The sequence below is a fragment of the Acomys minous genome, assembly GCF_964271855.1.
Source record: "Acomys minous genome assembly, chromosome: 2".
NCBI lineage: Eukaryota > Metazoa > Chordata > Mammalia > Rodentia > Muridae > Acomys > Acomys minous.
In genome coordinates, this window is record NC_140484.1 from 62,729,885 (window position 1) to 62,746,493 (window position 16,609).

The 16,609-nt window shown below is 42.5% G+C and overlaps 1 pseudogene across 1 annotated transcript; it reads left to right on the forward strand.

Moving 5' to 3' along the window:
* The first annotated feature begins 2,307 nt into the window (after window positions 1–2,307).
* Window positions 2,308–2,830, forward strand: LOC311590121 (large ribosomal subunit protein uL22-like; annotated as a pseudogene). The gene has a single exon. The product of its transcript is annotated as a large ribosomal subunit protein uL22-like (transcript).
* Window positions 2,831–16,609: the final 13,779 nt, after the last annotated feature.

Below are 16,609 nucleotides of genomic sequence, written 5' to 3' on the forward strand. Positions count from 1 at the left end.
TTCTCTCTCTTCTGATAAAGGAAATAATATGCTCACTTAACAGAACATAGAGGAAATTATCAAGAAGAAAATAGTAAGTTTCTACAGTCTTTCGCTCCAGACTGAGTAAATTCATTTTCTGTTCCTTCATTGCTTATTTCCATTCATAACTGAAGTCTCCTGGATAGAATTTAAATTATATACTTGATATTTTATTGGACACATTCTGTCAGCATGTTTTTTCCAAAAAGCTGTTTATAACATTGGGATGACAAAACACTCAACGAAGAGGAAAGCTTCGATAGTGCCAAAGGGCCCAAACTGACACTGTGCTTAGTGACAAAGGTAGAGCTTCCAAGGTTGAGCCCAAGTGGAAGATGTCCACACTGCCAACTGTAGTCAACATTTTCAACATTTCACTGGAGGTTCTAAACACGGGAGCAAGACCAAGAAAAGAAGAGGCTTTCAGATTGGAAAAAAAAATATATAATAGTCTCTCTACTTAGAACTAGCAGCCTCATCTGTGTTTCAAATTCTCTTAAGAGAATTGACTGGATAATGTTAGAGTCAGTAATCAAAGTTTCAAGATACAAGATTGAGATGAAATATCAAACATATTTGTATTTTTTTATCAGTGGCTTTTTATATTTTATATTTTGTTATGTTTCTATAATGCACTAAGGATAAACAGCCTAAAAATAAAATCAAAAGGTAATTTCATTTATAACAAACTACAACAAAAGAAATGGAATGCCAATACACTGAAACATTCACTGAACACTACTGAAGGAGATCCGATAAAAAAGACCCAACACAGCAGCACATTCCTCACTGACGGCCTGAACATGGAAAGAATGCTGATATTTGCCAAATGGAGCTATAAAGTCAGTGCAATTACTCATCAAATGCCATTGGATTTTTCATTTATCTTTTAGAATATTTTTTTATTCCTTGGCAATTTCATACATGTATACAATGCACTTTGTCTATGCACGCACCCCCAGCCCTCCATCTCCTACTCCGCATAGATACCTCCCATTCTGATTCTCACTCTAGGGACTTTTTATTCTTGTAAACCACTTATTCCAATGGGTGCTGTCTTCTGGAATGTCGACTGATCTTGTTGGCTTGTGCTTGTGCAGATCTTGTGCAAACAACTGTGCCGGCGGTGAGTTCACAAGTGGGATAGCCGTGTTTTGTCTGAGGGATAGCTTTTTTTTCTGCACTTCTCCCTCTCCTTCAGCTCTCACCTTCTTTCCATCTCTTCTTCCTCCATGTTCCCTGAGCCTATGGAGGTTGATACAGACATCCCATTTAAGGATATATGCTCAGTCATCACCATCATCACTTTAACCTGTCATTAGCCTCTAGTTGACTGATGCCCACTGCGGAAGAAGCTTCTCTGGTCAAGGCTGAGAGTGGCACCAGTCCACAGAATGTATACAGAAGTCCTTAGAAGGCAGTTTGGCAACACAGCCATTTAAGCAAAACACGAATAGTAGGTTCCACCTTAGAACCTATGACTTCCAGAGCCATGGGCTTTACAGAACCAGACAGGAATTCTCTTCTGATTAGAAAGTAGTTAGTCCCCAATCTATGTCCAGCTATTACTTCATTGGTGCCACTGTATTTCTTACAGAAAATAATAACTGGTCGGTTCATATGAAAATGCAAGGGAGATAGCAATTGAGATGTAATATGAATAAATTAATAAAATATATTTTTTAAAAAAGAAAATGCAAGGGGCTCAAAAATAGTTAAACAGTTTTGGAAAAAGAATAATGTTGGAAGAACATACATCCTCACCAAAAGCATCATATACATTCAGAGTTGTCAGAATAAGTTGGTATTGACATAAGGAGATATAGAGAGATTAATCTGACAGAATCTAGACTCCAAAAACAAATGCACAAATAAATAATCAGCCACCAAGAATGCTAAAACATTTCAATGGCGAAGTGACAGTCAACAAGTGGCCTTACCGGTAGGTGTCCCACACCAAGAATTAAGCTGCGATGCTGCTTCATAAACTGTACCAAGAATAACTCAGATGTACTGGAGACCAAAAACAAGGAGCGAAAACTATGAACCCCCTCCCAAGAAAACACAAGAGCTCATTTTTATGATTTTGAATCGGTCAGTAGTTTCTTAGATATGACACTGAAGGCATAGTCGATACAACTAAATATGTTTCATTTTTATTTTAAAAGAAATGCTTTAAAAAACAGTATTAGAGAGGAAGTCTCAAGAAAGGTCAAGGTCTCATAGATTCTCCCAGTAGCCCTCACACTTCCTGTTCCTGTAAGTGGCCAGAGGTGACCTGTGAAGATGGTTCAATACTCTTTTGACCCAGAAAACTCTACAAAAATCATACAAATCAAGAGGTTCAAATCTTCGTGTTCACTTTAAGAACACCTGGGAAACTGCCCAGGACATCATGGGTATGCATATGCAAAACCCACCAAGTATATGAAAGATGTCACTTTAAAGAAGCCATGTGTGCCATTTTGGTGGTATAATGGTGGGGTTGGGAGGTGCGCCCAGGCCAGACAGTCGGGCTGGACTCAGGGCCGGTGCTGAACCTTTGCTGCACATGCTTAAAGATGCGGAGAGCAATGCTGAACGAAAGGGTTTGGATGTAGATTCTCTAGTCATTGAACAGATCCAGGTGGACAAGGCACCTAAGATGAACTTACAGAGCCCATGGTCAGCTTAACCCACACATGAGCTCTCCCCTGCCTCAGTGACATGATCCTCACTGAAAAGGAGAAGAAATGTTCCAAAAGCAGAAGAAAAAAAAAAGATATCCCAGAAGAAACTGAAGAAACAAAAACTGATGGAACTGGAATAAATTCAGCACAAAATAAAAGCAGATAAAGGTAAAACAACAACAACAACAACAACAACAAACCCAACAGTATTAGAAATGTGAAAGAAAAAAAAAAAAACCCAAGACAAAAGAAAAAACCTGGTAGGTCATATATCTTATGAGGGTCTAGTATATAAAATATATGAGGAACTTCTTCAACTCACCAATCAAAATGCAAATAACCTAATTAAAATATGCCAAGAATTTGAACAGACCATTCTCTAAGGAATACATGAAAAGGGTTCATAAGGAGATGAGAAGGTGAGCCATGTTAGTGCATGCTGATTCTACTATTAGGAGGCTGAAGCAGGAAAATCTCAAGTTCATGCCATTTGGAGATATGTAATTATACCTTTTCTCAAAAACAAGCAAATGAAAGACAAAAAAGAAGGAAAAAAGAATGAAAATTTTCAAACTAAGTAGACTCGTTTGATCAGCAAAAGGAATAAAACACACGTTCTACAACATGGCCAAACCTTGCAAACATAACGCTAAGTAAAAGAAACATTCACAAAAATTATGTGTCCTTATTTGAAATGCCCAACGTAGGAAAACCCGTAGATATAAACAGGCCAGTGATTGCCATGTGGAGGACCGAAGAGAGACAACTGCAAATGAGTACAGAAGTGAGGAAAGTGAAAAAAAAAATTCTGGCCACAGACGATGAGGGCTGAAAACGTTTTTAAATATACCCAACCCATTCAATGCACACCTTAACAGTGAATTGCATGGTACGTAAGTGTTGCTCTTTAAATGACTATATGTAATTCATCACTATAAAAGCCTATATGTAGTTAATCATTATAAAAGACTACATGCAATTAATCATCATAAAAGACTGTGTGTGGTTAATCATTAAATAGCACTGATCGTTTACAATGTCTGTTAGGTTTTGTGCTTTGTGAGTTCCTCATCCTTAGACTGTACTATCTCTTCTCACCATTAGCGCTATCCACAAGTCTCTTCAGGCATACTGTTAGGAAGACAGTCTAATCTGGGGGATCTCGCAGCTCCCAAGTGGCCCAGCCAGCTGCTCCCTTGAGTCAGTCACCCTGGTTGACTTCCAGGTCATTGAGTGTGAGTCTTTTCCAAGAGTGCTCCTGTCTCTAACTGCAGGAACACCTGCCTGGATTCTAAAGACAGCAATGGGGGGAGGCACTGATTGGCACTGGCTGCTCCTCCCTGTACCCAGGGCTTGAAGGCTGTAAGCACTGCACAGGGAAGTACTTTCAGGACACTGAGTTGGGGGCACATAGAACCCCGAACAATGGCAGAAGCGGGCATTGGGAGAATGGAAATGATTCAAAAAAGGCCAACCCAGAGCTTCCTAAGACTCTGAGCCTCTTGCCCTCTTCAGAGTGAGGCTAGTAATATATATGTGTCCACAGATACTCATACACCATTGCGTTTGGATGAAGGTTTGCATTTATTTCGAGCCCCAGGAACTTAAGAGAAACAAGGGAAGCCTATTTGTCTCAAGCCCGTAAAGCCAGCTTCACAAATACCCTGCCCAGGGCAAGAGACTGACACTGGGAGTGAATTCAACTGGACAAGTGGGAATGTTTTCACATTTGGTGCAGACACCTCCATGAACCATAAGAGGTAGATCCCAAGGTCCGGCCAGTCCCTGGAGGGTACGGATGGTGATGGCTGGAGTGTGCTGAGATGGCTTCCGGTTCTTTCAGGTTCCCTCAGCAACATCGGCACCGGATCTGAGAATCCTTTTCTTCTCCGCATGACTAGTTATATCATAGGGTCACTATCCATGATGCTGGGTAAGCAACTGAAGACATACTTGCCTCTTAAACACGCAGATGTGTTCTAGAGTCGTCTTTCAGATTTGTTCCTCACAACCTTAGCACCACTTTTGGATGTTAGTAGTTGTATTTGTTGGGAGTGGTGTGTTATCTTTAAAAAAATAAATAAATAAATAAATAAAATGTGTCCTTCAAAGCTAGCTTTGTGATTTTTTTTCTGATAATAGAAGACTGCACGCCCTAAATTAAACCATTTGCTTGTGCAAACAAGTTATGCTAATTTTTACAACTGCAGCATTTATGGCTGTTGAGTTTGTGTTTGTTGACACAGATGTTAAGGATACAAGAAGGGTTGCAGAATATGAACTGTCAGTGTACACCATCTTTTAATGGCTGTATGGGATTTTATTTTGTGAATATTTAACAATTCAGTTAAACAATTTTTCCTACCCAGTATCTCACTATTTAAAAGACTTATTTTTACAAGCAATTCCAAGGAACACTTTATATTCCATCGTTTCTCATATATTGCGAAATTAGAGCAAAATTTAAAGAAAAGCACAATATTAAAGCCTTTGCTGTATTTCAATAGTTTTCTTCATAAAATTTGCATTCAACACTACAGAATATTTTATTTTCATGTGGCATTTTTCATTTTTTATGTGCAAAATCAGATTTTGCATATCTTTTTTTTTTCACATTAGTAAGCACACAGGACCTCTGAAGTACGTTTCTGTCTCTGGTGATAGGTATCTTTCTGGGCCTGTCTCCTCCTCATCTGCTTCCCTGACCATTTCTACACTGGGGTATCACATCCGCCTCTTCAGTGCTCTGAAGAAGCACTTCTTTCTAAAGCCACCACCCTGCTCTAGGCTCTGCAGTCACGTGTCCTTAAACTGTCAAGGGACTTCATATTTTTTCTTGCAGTTTTGTTTTAAACCTTTTGACTGTAGGTTTGTATACTTGCATGTATGTATATATATGAATACACACATATTTGATTTCTCCCAATAGCTAAATCTTTCCAACTCTTTTTTTTTTTAAATAATGCCAACGTATAACTTAGTCTTAGAATTCTTTCTACTCCCACAAGATTTTTTTTTTTATTATTTACTCTATTTCATGTTGGGGCTTTGCATGTGTGTTAAAGCTGGAACAGTACAGGTCTGGAGTTACTTTTCACATAGCTATAAGAAATAGGGTGGTTTTTACCATAGAATGCCCTTGGGAATGTAAGAACACAATACTGTTCTCTGGGTGGGAAGCAGCGAGTTAGCTTATGATTTTTCAGAGACGATAATCCCTGGTTTCATGAAATAGCCCCCAATGCAGTTTGCATGTAATGTCTTTACACAGAAGGACCAACCCTTGCAGCCTGTCCTAGGCAGGACGGTGCCTCTCAAGCATGTCTGAGAGAAGCACTTGAGTTTCACACACTGGAAAATTGTCGTAATAAACTAACTTATGTTCCAGCAAGATTCCTCCCGGCCATCTGCTTGAAAATTGTCAGTTACAAATATGCAGAACACTCCTCCTGAGACTCAGCAAAGCCATCCTACGAATTGGAAAAGCTCTTGCAAACACCAAGTGACCAGTACCCCCCAAAGGCAGCTCCTTGGTGGGTGCTTGTCCTTGTGGCATTCACAGCAGACATCTACCCATGGCAATCCTTACCTAGGAGTCCCATCCTCTGCTGTTGTACAATTTGATTTTTTTCACTTTGATTTGAAAGCCATCTTAAAATGCATACTGGGCGTACGTATATGCCAGGCATGTTTTTGTTCACTTGATCTCCTTATATTTTCCATGATGGCTTTACTAAATTATTGCTATGGTTTGTAATACACAATGAGGATACACGCTTTGCCATTGTTCATGTTTTCCCCCAATAATTGATGACTGTCCGCTTTATTTTTCACACTGAATATAGAAGTCATTGTAGCTCCAAATCCTCCCCCTGTCTCACTACTGCTCACTCATGACATGCACACAAACAGATCAGTCCTGGGGGAATTTAATTGGGATAAAGTTCAGCATCAAAAAATACTTTAGGTAATATTACCTTTTTTTTTTTTTAACACTACTGAGTCTTCCTCAAAACATAGTGCCTCCCTCCACATATTCAAATCTTTTTATGTCCCTTATTAGCTTTTTATAGTCTTCCTCATATATTTTTCCTTTTAATTTCTCGGCAACTATTCTTCTTTATTTTATGGGATGTTTTTGCGATTGTCAGTAGAATCCTATATCCACTTTATTATCGAAATGATCATCATGGGTGTATAAGAAAGCAATCTGTTTATTTGTCTCAAACTGTATGTGTCCCTGAAATCTTACTCTGAATACTTAGAGGGATGTTTTCCAATTTTTGAACTTTCCAATGTGAGCCATCATTATTTTTGACAAACACACCCCACATATGCCACGGTCTTCCCTTTCTTCTGCTGCTCCGTTTGCACCCAGCTAGCACAACATACAGAGAAGTCGGAGAGCCAGTGAGTTCCCTGCTTTTTGTGGAACACGTCTACCCAAAACAGCTGAGCACACTCTGTCCTCTGCAGCCTTCTCTGTCTTCCCCACACTGGAGGGGCCAAGTGCTGCCTGGCTGTAGAACTTACAGAGTGAGAGTCTAAGTTGGCCCAGGAGGACACAAGGGTCCTGTCTACAGACAGTGAAGGATGAAGAAGAAACTGCCTCGTATAAGTCACCTGTCTCCACCTTCCACCCTATCCTAAGGGGAACTGGGCCCCTCCATATTCCGTGATGGGCAAAAAGAAGAAGCAGATGATCCTGGGGACCCCTGTACTTACTGAGGGTCCCTTCACCTTCTGCTTTGACTACTGGAGGCTGGTCATTTTATTCCATTGCCTCCATTCTCCCCCAAACCACAACCATATAAAAACGTCTGTGCTATACTTAATGCTAAGGCCTAAGAATGCTGACTCAAAGGTATGGTCTCTTTATCATATAAGGTGGGGTCCTGGTCAGCGGCCACCCTGAAGTTTGGCTGGGTGGAGGTACCTGCCTTGCAAGTGGCAGAGAAAAGCTTGGTTGCCGACTTAACATGCTGAGCTAAATGCTACTAAGTGGTTGCAAACTCAGCAAGCAGATAGGAGGGATGTCGTGTGGAACAGAATCTGGAGTATCAAAACAGGCTCCAGGGTGGCGAGCTAGGGTTTGGGGCGGGTATCAGGGAGGGCTTTCAGCAGAAACCTTGCTTCTGCTCTCCATCCAAGGGGGCTGTACCTCTGAACACATGCTGCAGTGGCTTTTCTATGCTCCTTCCCACGTGGGTATGACGTAGAAAGGTTGAAGGTTCTAGAAGCTCCTGTCTTTTAGTCTAACCTCAGTCATTCTCCTATGGCACAGATGAACAGCTTTGCTGTTTGTGATTTCAGGGCCCCCAGCAACTGGATGCTCTCCACTGCAAGGTCGATAAATGTCACAAATAAGTCCAGACTGAGTTCTAAATGCTGGCTTTTTTGGGTTACCTCTCAAATTCTCTTGAAAACTTACATATCAGGGTGCCAGGTAAGAGTCTGGAAGCTGAGGCTCAGCCTTTGTCCTTGGAGTTTCACTGTAGGTGATACCAGACTGTCTGCCTGCTTTCTCTGTTACCCACACTGGGTTCTGCTCAGAAGCACACATGGCTAAGGACTGACAGCAAAACTAAAGCTGTCCCTTTTAAAAAGCAATGTTTCCCCCTTTGAATCACTTCTAAACACATCACTTTGCCTCTAATTTCAAATGGATAATAGGCTTAGAGCTGATGACAAAGGACCATTAGCCTCATAAGACAACACACAACAGGAAGGTTGTTCCGGAATCATTAAGCAGGGGACTAAAGATTGGCCAAGGCTAAAGACAGACTGTGTCCTCAGCCTGGTTTTCTGGCAGACATCTCTTTTGGTATTTAAGTAAGATAAGTGAATTTTCTCCAATAACCTCTTGAGCTTTTTGTTTTTTACTAATGGAAAGCAAATCACACTTGGAAAATGAGGCCCCCAGGTGTGAAATATTCAGGGAGGTTTTAAAATTTAATATGTATTAATATTGTAATATATGTGTGTGGGTACACATACATATATATATAACATATAGATATATAGAGCAGAAAACAACTCTCTTAGTCACTTTTTTTGTATGTTCTCTTTTTTCATTTCTGTCTTAATAACAGTCCAGAATAGAATACTGACTTTTGCCATCAAATGTAACAAAAATTTTTTTACAAGCAATGGAGAAGATCTTAATAGAAAAAAAGCCAATTTTTTTCTGCTTCATCAAACAGAAAGCTACTAACTCTTACACAGTTTTATCATGTGAGTGTATCGGTGTGTGTGTGTGTGTGTGTGTGTGTGTGTGTGTGTGTGTGTATGTACACGCATACGAGTGAGTGAATGTGCGCATCTCCATGGGCAGAGATAAAATAAAAACAGGGACACATTCATGGTTGCAATAAAAAGAAAGACAGCTGGAAGAGTAGAGAACTAGGTAGATAGTCAGACGGAGGATGATGACCTCACATCCACATGTATCTCTAGGAGCTTCGGCTCTTACAAGGAAGGGTCCCCACACGGGCTATGGCTGGACCCACCAGGATGCTGTCATCTGACTCCTCTCTACAGGCTGGCCGTCTCCAGCCCACTTCCTTATCTTTGCACAAGCATCAGAGTGTGTGCTTGTGTGTGTTTTTATTTCCAGGAAGAGGCCGGAGGCAGTGGGCTAAGTTGCCCAGGGCTGAGCTGTTGTCTCTACTGGGCTTTCAAAAACTCTTGTCAGTTGGCTACTGACTTCCTAATGCACACTCTTCTAATTCTTAATTAGAGCCACATAGCTAATTAATAAGTTTTTTCCAATTATAAATTAACTTAGGATCAGAACTCCGGCTTTGCATGTAATTTCCTATAATCGCTAAAGCTACTGCAGAAACATGCCTCCTGCCAACCGTAACTTTTTTATTTAACACAGACAGGCGAGTTCTCACTGGGTTTACATTTTACAGCAAATTATCTCTGTTGGGATTTATGAAGAGAAATTAAAAAAAATATATCAGAGGCCTCTCCCCCCCCCTTCTATGTTCCCTCTCTTGTCTTTTTTTTTTTTTCCTTCTACCAAATCGCCTCTTCTTAAAAGCTCATTTCTCTTGGAGATTTAAAAGGGAACCTGCCTGAGTATTTTCATGTTATTGCAGGGGTCGGTAAGGAAGTGAGAGTAGGGTGATAATTCGTTTTTGTTCATAAGTGTTTCCACCTTTTCATGGTTTCTGCAAAAAATGATTTGGGAGGTGCTGGCATGCTGTTCGTTTATGGAATCTTAACTGAAGAGACACTTATCTCTTTAGTAATGAAGGAGCGTAATTAAAGGTGGGCGCACAGACCGGGCGCCAGCGCTGGCACCGTGTCACATCCTTGGCTGCCACAATTCCTCCGTGGTTTATCAAAGACTACCCCTTTAATATGGAGATTACACTTATGTACTTGTCTGAACTTGAAAGGCATTTTCCTAATTTACTTATTAATGAGATGTAAATCTATTTGTGTGGCACGTCACAAGCCTGCCCCCCTCCCACCCCCAAATCACTGCTACTACTTAACCGGTGATAAACCCTATGATTTAAATGAAAAATAATACATTTAGCTTTCCACACTCATTCTGTTAAAAATTGATATAGTCTATGTTAAATTTATTAATATTGCTTGCTGTCATTCAGTTTGCAGCTCCTGCTGAAATATGACTTGACAGCGGCCGCATTAAAGATGTATGCCATTGTATTCAACAAAGATTAATGAAGCCCGGTAAAAATAGCTGTAAAAGAGAAAGTGATCCGAATGTAAAATCAGTGAATTAAATGAGGCCGCGCATACCATTTGTTAATATGCATGAGGAGGGAGGCAGCGAATGAAACTGTCTCTATGCAAAGTTCATTTGAGAGTGTTTCAATATTGTCTGGCTATCTCCCAACTATTGATGAGGCCTAATGGAGCCAGGTTTCCACACAGATGGGCTGTCCCCAGTCAGGGCCAGGGCAGGAAGTATGAGACCTAACGTGGCTTCCTGCTGGTGATCCAGAATTCTGCTGCTGGCACAGCCTTTCCTATAGCATTTTTGCTGGACCAACTTCTGTCTCCATGAAAGAAAATTGAACTTGGGGTTTAAGTGCTGGCGAAGTCCAGTCTGTGCTGAACTGGAGTGGTACCACCGACGTTAGAACCTTTGTAAGTCTCAATACTTAGCTCCCCAAAAGGTGAGAGAGTTAAGCACTCCATGTTCAAAGTACTTGGGCATCATGGGATGAAAGACAGACACGAGGCTGCATTGCTCCTCCTGTAAAGAGCCTCCAACCAGGGATTGTCACCTCGATGAGACATGCTCAACTTCCTCTGCACGTTGAACCTGTTTCTGCTGGCACCCTGTGTTGAGTGATTGGGTGGTGCTCCCTTTGCACTCTTTGGAGGGACTGATTTATTTCCACAGGTCTCATTATAAAATACTGCCGGTGTCATTCCCTGCCAGGTTAAGACTTGCAAATAAATTAGCGGTGACAGAAAACTGTATGCAGTAATCATAATATAAACCCGGCGTGTTTATCAATCCAGAAGGTGTTTTGATAGGTTGAAGCCATTGAGGACAGGCACATCCCCCCCACAGCTTGCCTACACAGAGGTCGAAGGCTGTCCTGAAGGGGCTATCTGAGGGTGTCTTGTTTTGTTGTGGGGTTTTCTCTGGAGTAGGGGTGATGGTTGTTTGTTGTTTGCACACATGTCACATTTCATTCCAGTGGCGTAGAGGAAGGCACTATTTGCTGTTGTCATGGGCCCGCCAGCTGGGAGGTGGGGGGGGGGGTTGGGCACATGCAGATTGAGGGTGACATCCCCTAGAAAGTGCTGCCTAGAGCACAAAATTTCCCAAAAGGGCGAATACAGGTGTTCTTGCTCAGAGCAGTTTAGAGGGATCGCTGTTCAGCAGCTCAGCACGTGTCAGCCATCCGCAACAGGTACCAAAAACCCCAATTCTCCCCAGGCTGTGGCAAGAGCAGAGCGTAGGATGGGAGGACTGGGTAAGGGTGGGATGGGAGGGCTCACTCCAACAGAGGTTCAACGGAAGGGGGGCACCTTTCTGTGGTGATGTCACCCCAGGCCGATTTGGCCACTGTTGTAAGGTGACGTGCCATGGGGTAGCTACATCTTTGAATCAAAGCCTTAGCGGGACAGACTGGGGCATTACTCAGGCAGTAAAGGCTTAACATTGACAGCACAAAGACCTTGGTGAGTTCTAGAACCTACATCAGAGGGCTGGACATAATGGTATTGTCTTGTAACCCCAGGGCTGACAGGCAGAGACAGGAGGGTCCCTGAGCCGGGCCAGTCTACTTGATTAGCTCTAGGCCAACAGAAGAATTTATGTCCAAATGCAGATGACACACCTGAGCAATGACACAGACTATTGACCTCTGGCTTCCATACACACATGCTTATATGCTATATATACACATGTACAGATGGAACTCACACAAAATAATATTTTTCAAATGGACCCGAAGGGAAACAATGGCAAAAAATCACTTTGAAATGCATTTGGCTCTCAGACTCGCTGCTGTTGCCTGCTGTTGCCTCTTGCTTCTGAGTGTCGTCCCCTCTTCCACTCTGCAATGCCCTTAACTTGAGGGCTGCATGAGCATCCCTCACCCTGTGCACTGTGAGGATAAAAATCTTCACAGGAGACACAAGGACAGGTAGTCCGTGAGGAGGAGCCTGACGCTCCCAAAGCAATAGGACACTGAACCATGGTCCCCGGGGGCTGTCGGGCTCTTCAGTCATTGCTTCCCTTAGTTCTTTATCTCAGACCCCAGCTAGGTTGACTTCTTGACTTGGCGCCATCTTCTAGGACAACGAAAGATTTCCATCCACACTTGTGAAGTTCAGCTCAATTGTCCAGTTTTTCTAAAGCCAAGAAGAGGAGATAGAAAGATGTGTCCTCTCACATTATATACATAATGCTGTTGCAAGAGCTGGCCTCATTTGAGCCCAAAGTACACACTCTCAAAAGGGGTCCAAAGGCAGGTATGATGAAGTGAACGTGCTCAATATCTTTATTGAAATTCTCTAAAACACAAACAAACAAAAAACAGAAACAAACAAACAAACAAAAACCTCCTTTGGGTGGTTTCCTGGGAAAATGCCCAGATAGAGAAGTTGTGGATCTTTCATTCCAAGGACACAGTATTGAAACCTGCACAGAGGTGACAGCCGCCCCCTGCTCCCTACAAAATGCTCAAGTCATTTTGAAGACAGTGTACCTGCAGATACCAGTATATCATGAGTCTTCAGACCACTTGTCAATCTTTCCTTCTCCAGTGACCAAGGGATGCTGTCTTTGGGCAGCAGATCTGTCTCTGTCCCATGAGTGATACTAACACAAGCTCTGCTCGCCACCTTCTAAGTTGCGGTCCCATACCTGAAGATCCTCAGCTGGGCAACAGTTTGATCACTTGTCACAGATCCCACTTAAGAAATAAAGAAACTGTACCAAAATAGAAAAGACCTTCAGCAATGAATCTAAGCTAACGTGGCAAATGTAGACAAAGTTCCACTTGCCAGTACACAAGGTCTTCATCAAGTTTTCTGGGAGAAAACCAACCAAGATGGAGAAGCCATCTTCCACTGTGCTAAGCAGGTGTTAGGGTCAAGAAGAATTAAGGCTGAGTCCAGGGTTACCCCATAACACCCTAAGAATCAAAAACAATTAGTAGAGTCGTTGGTGTTACTTCTCAGCACAAACATCAAAAATTTAAATGAACACTCAGCTGTTGTTCACTTAACTAACCTCAGAGTCATCAAGCAAAATAAGCTTATGATATGCAGATTGCCTTAATGAATTCAAACCAACAGCAGAGTTAACCTTGTTCCGGTAGTAAAAAGTCCTACCCTTGGAAAGTGGGCAGTAGTAAGACTCTATCAGCTAGCACCTCAGAATGACCTGTTTTGCACGATTCATGTGGCTCTGTGGTTAGGACATTAATTAATGACCAAACAGAGACAGGTCTGCATGCCTGGCAGATGGTAAGTCAGCCCAGGAGAACATTACATCTGAATTGCAAAGAAGGCTGGCAGCGCCCTCTCCCACACAGTACCCAGGGCTGCCGGCCTGCCCCCCAAAGAGTGGCCACAGTCCCTCTGGCTTATTTCAAGTGGGATGGGCTGCTGTCATCTGTCTGTTTCGGGATCAAGAACCCCAGTCCCTTCCATTAGCGCCTGGGAGGGAGGACGGCGCAGTAGCCGACTCCACGTGCTATGTCACCTGCTCTCATTTCTCATCTCTGCTTAATGTTAAAGCCTTGAGAAGTGAAGAGTTACAGTTGGCCTCTAAGAACCTGGTTGACTCCCTAAGGCTGAGTCCTGGGGCACTGCTGCCAGTGAGGTCAAGAAAACCCCGATAGGACTGGGGTACAGAATAAGAAGGACCCACACATGAGGCATCCGTGCCTTTCAGACATCCAGCCCTCCATGGCCCCACGCAGCCAACAAGCTTCCGCCATGAATAAGGGAGCATGTTGCCAGGTGCAGGGCTGGTGAGCCTTGTCCTGGAGGATGGACCATCGATCGTAGCAATGGGCAGGGCTCAGGTGACAGGCCACATGCTTCTCAGCCACCATTGCAGGGACAGCTGAACAGCATCCGCAGAATGCGTGGGTCCTTGGGAGCCTGTGGAGTAAACAGTCTCTCTGGCTTCGCAGAAGAAAGATTTCCTGAGTGGAAACAAGCATCATGCAATCAAAAGAACGGGGGCCAGTTGAGACAGAAGCATCCCTTTACTCTCAAATAAGAGGCGATGTTTGTTGTGCCACACTTGTAAGTAACCAACCATCCTGCTTACTCTTTTAATGATGCATTGTGCTAATTAGAAGCCTAGCGTCGTACACACTGGATTGCCACCTGCAAAGATATGGGAATCCAGGTCTGCTCATGAGTAGTTTGGGGAGCTCAGGAGAAAAGGATTAATTGGACGATGCAAAAATGACAGACAGACATGCCTCGGGTGTTTGGAATTCCTGAGACTTGGCTTTTCACTGTTTTTATGCTTATTTCTCTTCTTTCAGAGCTAAAGCCTTATTTATTGCCTATACTTCTGTGTCTGCTTCCAAATATTTACACTCCTTGAATTTTAGAAACTAAAACAGTGGCAGAGCTTACTAACAATCATTTTGGTATGTGATCAATGGCTATAAGCCATGTATTAATAATTAAATTCATGGGTCAGGTACTACATGTGGCCAGGAGCAGCAAAGGTGGACATTGTTTTAAGCCTCAAAGCAAAATTCTTAAAGAAGAAAAAAAAGAGGTAGAGGAGAAAGGCAAGAAAGAGGAGGGGAGGAGAGGAGAAGAAGAGAAGGGAAGGGGAGGAGGGAAGGGAGGGGAGTGGAGGGGAGGGGGAGAGAAAGGAGGAAGGTAGGTCTAGAAATGGCTGAAAGCTACAGGAGGCAGGACTGCTGGCATTGCTGTTGGAACAAACCTCTGGCCTGACTACCTATCAGAGTGTATGTGTTTCCCCCTGAATATGACATTAGTGAAAAGTGTCTCAGAATGGCATGTTCTATGCAGATTATGGTCACTGTTTATAGAGGCTGGGCCTTTGTTTACAGAAAGACTTTCCCCACATTGGGTTTGTTTTCTCCCTTGTACCTCTGTGGAATCTCACTGTCATCTCCAAGATTGCTATTCCTGATGGAGGAACTACAACTGGGGCTCAAAAACAAAGTAAAAGTTTCCAGTAGACACCACTGTACCTAGAACAACACCTACCAGTATTGACCTACAGAGTAATTAACTCACTAATGCAGAGATGACAGGGTTGCCACCTGTGGGCCTGAGCTGAAATTGATGCCTCTAGCTAACCAGTTAAGCTATTTTGTACTTCCGTATTCACAAAACTGTGACACCCACTTGGTTCAGGAAAAAACAAAACAAAACAAAACATCTTCTCACCTCACCAGCAAAACCCAAGCCCTTCATCAGATCCTGAAACTGAGATCCATGTAAGGCAATGTGAGTTAGCTTCCTATAATAGATAGCTTTGTCAACTTGACATAATCTGGGATCTCTTGGGAAGACAGTCTCGAGGAGACATTTTCTACATTGGTTTGTCCTGCAGGCACTCCCGTGGGCCATGTCTTAAACAAGGCCATTCATGTGGGAAGACCCAGCCCACTATGGATGACACCATTCCCTACACAGGGAGTCCTGAAGTGTGTGAGAGCAGCAGGTACATTCATTGTGTACATTCATTTATTTGTGCTCTGGTCCATGGCTCTGACGTCATTAGATGCTTTGTGCCCCTGCCATTGTGACTACCCTGCTGTGATGGATTATGGAAGTGCCAGGCAAATAAACCTGTTTCCCCTAAGTTGTTCCTTTGTCAAGGTATTTTATCACAGCGATGGAAATGAAAATAGGTCACTTTTCGATTCTAAAAAGAGTCGATGGCAAAACTAGTGTCCTCATCTGCATTCATGTCATCTTTTACCTCTGGTGGCCCAAAAGTGTAAGGAGGAAGACTATTATAAATCCTAACTCAACTGACTCATTGATATCATTTCATTAAATATAAGCAATGATTGTTGAGCAGATACAGCACATCTTATTTCATCTGCGTCATCTCTTTGGAGTCTCAAAATACCCGCCACAGTACTGCTCTCAGCTCCATGGCATGTAAGGATTTTCTCTTAGAAATATCTAATTGTTTAAAATGTTCTGCCAGTCAAACTTTTGGTGTTTGACCTCCCCAAAATAATTTTTTAAAATGAAGATAATGTAAACTAACCCAGTAACTCCAGAGGAGCAAAAACTAAAGCTATTTGTTAGAAAATAATTGACAAGTACTTTTGTGGAGGAGAGAGGACACAGCATGGATGAATTTAGCACAGGTTCTGGCAACAAACACTAGTGAAGAGAAAATAGGCGGAATGCAGCTCCCATTTCTGGGTTCCCTAGTCTCAGAGACACCATTA